We start from the raw sequence: 5,244 nt of genomic DNA, 5'->3' as shown, positions 1-5,244 counted from the left end.
TTTTACTACGGAGGGTTTCTGGAGAGTTTCCTGGATCAGGCTTCTGTTATTCCCTCCTGGCTTGGTACTTGCCAATTTGGATAGGGCGTCTGCTCTGCTATTTAGATCCTGAGTTATGTGTTTGACCCCGGTTTCTGCAAAGCGCCCAAGATGTTCCAGAGTTTTTTCCAAGTACCTTTTCATATTTGGGTCCTTTGCCTGATACTCTCCACTTATCTGGGAGGTTACTACTTGCGAATCGCTGTATATCATCACTTTTGTAGCACCAACTTCTTCCGCTAGCTTCAATCCCGCAATCAAGGCTTCATACTCTGCCTGATTATTTGAAGCTGAGAATTCAAATTTGAGGGAAACCTCTATTTGGGTCCCTCTTTCGTCCACCAATATTATGCCTGCACCGCTTCCTGTTTTGTTCGAGGATCCATCTACATAAAGTTCCCATGTAGTTGGTTTTTCCTCTTGGTCTCCCGCGTATTCCGCAATGAAGTCGGTGAGGCACTGGGCTTTGATCGCCATCCGAGTTTCATACTTCAAGTCGAATTCGGAGAGCTCTATTGCCCATTGAACCATTCTCCCTGCAACATCCGTCTTTTGGAGGATTTGCTTCATGGGTTGGTTCGTGCGGATTCTTATTGTGTGAGCTTGAAAGTAAGGCCGTAGTCTTCGTGAGGCTACTACTAAGGAGTAGGCAAACTTCTCTAGTTTGTGGTACCTTAGCTCAGGGCCTTGTAGAACTTTACTGATGAAATATACTGGGTGTTGTCCGACCTCGTCTTCTCTTATCAAGGCCGACGAGACGGCCTTGTCTGCTACAGATAAGTATAGGACGAGGTCTTCCCCAGCTATTGGTCGGGTCAAAATAGGAGGTTGGCTTAAGAATCTTTTGAACTCCTGGAACGCCTCCTCGCATTCAGGAGTCCATTCAAACTGACATCCCTTTCTCAATAAGGAGAACAGTGGGAGGGATTTTAGTGCCGATCCTGCCAAAAATCTGGAAAGGGCTGCAAGTCGGCCATTCAACTACTGGACCTCTCTTAAACAAGTCGGGCTTTTCATCTCCAGGATAGCTCTACACTTGTCGGGATTGGCTTCAATCCCTCTTTGTGTTAGCATAAACCCCAGGAATTTTCCTGCCTCTACTGCGAAGGCACACTTTGAGGGATTTAGTCTCATCCCGTGTAGCCTTATGGTGTTGAAGACTTGTGAGAGGTCTACCAAGAGATTGACTTCTTTCTTGGTCTTTACCAGCATGTCGTCGACGTACACTTCCATTAAGCTTCCAAGGTGAGAGGCAAACACCTTATTCATCAGCCTCTGGTATGTGGCCCCTGCATTTTTCAATCCGAATGGCATGACCACGTAGCAAAAATTAGCTCTGGGCGTGATGAATGATGTTTTCTCCTGGTCTGGTTCATACATCGGGATTTGGTTATATCCCGAGTAGGCGTCCATGAACGACAAGTATTGATACCCCGAGCTGGAGTCCACTAGGGTGTCAATACTTGGCAGTGGATAAGGGTCCTTGGGACATGCCTTGTTTAAGTCGGTGTAGTTGACACACATTCTCCATTTGCCATTTTGTTTTTTGACTAGCACTATATTGGCTAGCCATGTTGGGTACTTGACTTCTCTAATGAAGCCGGCTTCTAGGAGCACTTGTACTTGCTCCTCTACTATTAGGGCTCGCTCGGGGCCGAGCTTGCGTCTTCTTGTTGTACAGGTCGGGACCCCGGGTAAACCGAGAGCTTATGGGACATGAGCTCGGGATCTATCCCAGGCATGTCGGAGGCCTTCCAGGCGAAGAGATCGGAGTTATCTCTTAGGAGCTTAGTCAACCCTTGTTTTAGGGTTTCCCCTAGTTTGGCCCCTATGTGAGTATTTTTTCCCTCCTCTTCGCCGACCTGTATCTCCTCGGTTTTTCCTCCCGGTTGTGGACGCAGCTCCTCTCTAGCCCTTGCGCCTCCGAGCTCTACTGTGTGAACTTCTCGGCTTTTTCCTCTCAGGTTTAGGCTTTCATTGTAGCATTTCCTTGTCAATTTCTGATCTCCCCTTACCGTTGCTATCCCCGCTGAAGTCGGGAATTTCATACAAAGGTGAGGAGTGGATACCACCGCTCCGAGTCGATTAAGGGTAGCTCTGCCAATTAAAGCATTATATGATGACCCTACATCGATGACTATGAAGTCTATGCTCAGAGTTTTTGATTTTTCCCTTTTTCCAAAAGTGGTGTGAAGGGGCAAAAATCCTAGTGGCTTTATTGGCGTGTCGCCTAGTCCATATAAGGTGTCGGGGTAGGCTCTTAATTCTTTCTCATCCAACCCTAGTTTGCCGAAAGCGGGCTTAAAGTGGCAGCTTTTCAGTATTACAAATCTCTCTGTAACATCCACTATGGAGACCTTTAGAAGAGTATAAGAGTGATATTTTCTTGGTCTATTGAGACCGAGTTCTTCCTTCTTTTTGGTTTCCCTCTCTCTCTCTTTTGTTGAGGGAGGGTGCCCAGGTCGCCAACTCAGGTCTCTTAACTTAGCGTTTTCCTCTATGTTGATGTACTTTTCAGCTCTTTCCTGTACATCACTTAGAGAAATGGGATGTCTTTTGGATATGGACTGTGAGAAGGGACCTTCTCTGAGCCCATTGACTAATCCCATTATGACTGCCTCGGTGGGCAGGTCTTGAATCTCTAAACATGCTTTGTTGAACCTTTCCATATAGGCTCGTAAGGATTCTCCGACCTCCTGTTTTATTCCCAGGAGGCTTGGTGCATGTTTAACTTTGTCTTTCTGGATAGAGAACCTCATCAAGAATTTCCTTGAGAGGTCTTCAAAACTGGTAACCGACCTCGGGGGGAGGCTGTCGAACCACTTCATCGCTGCTTTTGACAAGGTTGTCGGAAAAGCTTTGCATCGCGTAGCATCAGAAGCGTCAGCCAGATACATCCGACTTTTAAAGTTGCTCAGATGATGCTTTGGATCAGTGGTTCTGTCGTAGAGGTCCATATCGGGGCTTCTAAAATTTCTCGGAACTTTTGTCCTCATTATGTCCTCACTAAAAGGATCTTCCCCCCTAGGGGCGAATCTTCCCTACCGTCACGGGAGTTCCGACCTTTGAGGGAGGATTCTAACTTTAAGAGTTTTTCCTCTAACTCTTTTCGTCGATCCATCTCCTCTCTTAGGTGTTTTTCTATTTCCCTTTGTCGCTCCCGTTCCTGTTCTAGTTGTTCCAAACGACTTTGGTGGACATGGACTAATCCCATAAGCTCAGTTGCGTGGGACTGTCCGTCTTTCTCTGACTCACGGCCTTCAGAGGAATTCACCTTCGGGGTTTTGACTTCGGAGGTTCCTTCTTTGTGTTGATCATTGGTTTCCTGATGGAGGGTTAGGTCCGCGTCATTATTTCCGGTATCCAAATTCTCTTGTTCAGAATCTGTTTCCACATGACCCTCCTCAGGGGATCTGTCCGCCATCACTGGTTGATCTCTCGGGTCCCCGGCAACGGCGCCAATGTTACGATGGGTAACCAGAGATTGATGGGCTGGATGGTGCTGGTTGGCCCAAACGTATGAATGAGGAGAATTCCTGGTGGATCCGCAACTCGGTGTCCTCCGACTTGTGAGTGCGCGGAGGAATGGGGGGTGGTACCTGCAAAGATACTCCGATGCCTAAGTTAGCAAGGGCGTGAGCAGGTTTAGAGTGTATTGGGTCTTAGAGATACCTGAGGAGTGTCAGTGTATTTATAGTGGTGAACCAATAACCACCGTTGGAGTAGTGCCACTTTTCTAGGGTGTTAACCGTCCCTTTATCTTAGGGAAGTTAAGATATGGCTCGTGATGATATTTTAAATATTAATAAATACAAATTTATTTTAAAATTTGTTTTAAGTATTTTTAAAAATACTCATAATTTTAAAAACTACAAATATGAGTACGTGACAACAATAATGCAATCATAATAACAATGTTTAATACAACAATATAAATATGAGTACGTGATGACAATAATTAAATCATACTACACTGGAAATAATGTTTAATTTGTGTAGCCGAAATAATAATAGAAAACTCAAAACATAATAATTAAATAATACATATATATACATACAAATTAAATAAGTGATAAATTTTTATCGAAAGAATACGTACTTCATATTTAAAGAGAACGAGTGAAGGAAAAAGGAGAGTAAGAATTTGAGAGTTAAACACAATAAAAAAAATAATTATGCCATCTAAAAATATACGTGCGCAAAAGAAAAGAAAAAAAGAATATGCATGCACAAAGAAAAAGAACCTAGGTGAGCATCAATTTTAACCTCCACTTAAACAAATCATACAATTCATTTAACTTATTCTTCCTTGAGAGCCTATAAATCAACAAGTATCTCGCCAACAGAAAAAAATGAGTAATATTAATTAAAAAAATATAATAAACTTAGATTGGTCCAAAATAAAATATTAATCTTAGTCCAAATAAATTTTAAATACAAAAACATAAAATAAATATAAATGCTAATTTCTTTTAATTCTTTAAAAATAATTTTAATACTCCAAATTCTAAAATTTTAAGGAGAATATACTCTAAAATAATATAGAATTTCAGTATTCTTTAATTTTTTTTTTGGTCAAAAATAGAATATTTAAACCCATAACTTTTTAATTGAGTACTGAAAGATTATGTTATTTGAGTTATAATTCATTGGTTTAGTACTCTTTAGTACTCTTTAATTATAAGAAAGAGAAAACGTTAATATATAAAATTTTAGTACTCCATATTCAAGAAAAAAAAAAGAGTACAAGCTAACTATTTTATAAGAGAAACTCTTATATAAGTAATGATTTGGTAGTTATATTTTAGATTTGGTTTTGTGAAATTTCTTAAAAAAAATATTATATACATATTTGAGAAATTAAATTAAAAATAATTTTTAATAATAAATAAAAATAACAATAATTACCGTGTTGTATTTTTCATAGTATGAAGCACACAAAAATAGTAGAGTTTTGAAAAGACACCATGTTGAGTTTTTTGATTAATTGAATTTTCTTCTTTCTTGTGAGGTATGAGGTGGCAACTCACTTAAAAAATGGCTATAATTGGCCATAGGTGATGATGTAGGTTCAATAATTGACACCTGTGAAGTTGTGATTCAACTTAAAACACCAATTTAAAATTAGAAGGGGCAAAATGGGTTGAATTTGTTGGGCTGACCCGCTACAAAAATGGGTCGAATTATGATTTAAAACTCGTCAAA

This window comes from Arachis ipaensis, chromosome B07 (assembly GCF_000816755.2).
Source record: "Arachis ipaensis cultivar K30076 chromosome B07, Araip1.1, whole genome shotgun sequence".
Lineage (NCBI taxonomy): Eukaryota > Viridiplantae > Streptophyta > Magnoliopsida > Fabales > Fabaceae > Arachis > Arachis ipaensis.
The sequence above is the reverse complement of the archived record's forward strand: the minus strand, read 5'-3'. Positions refer to the sequence as shown.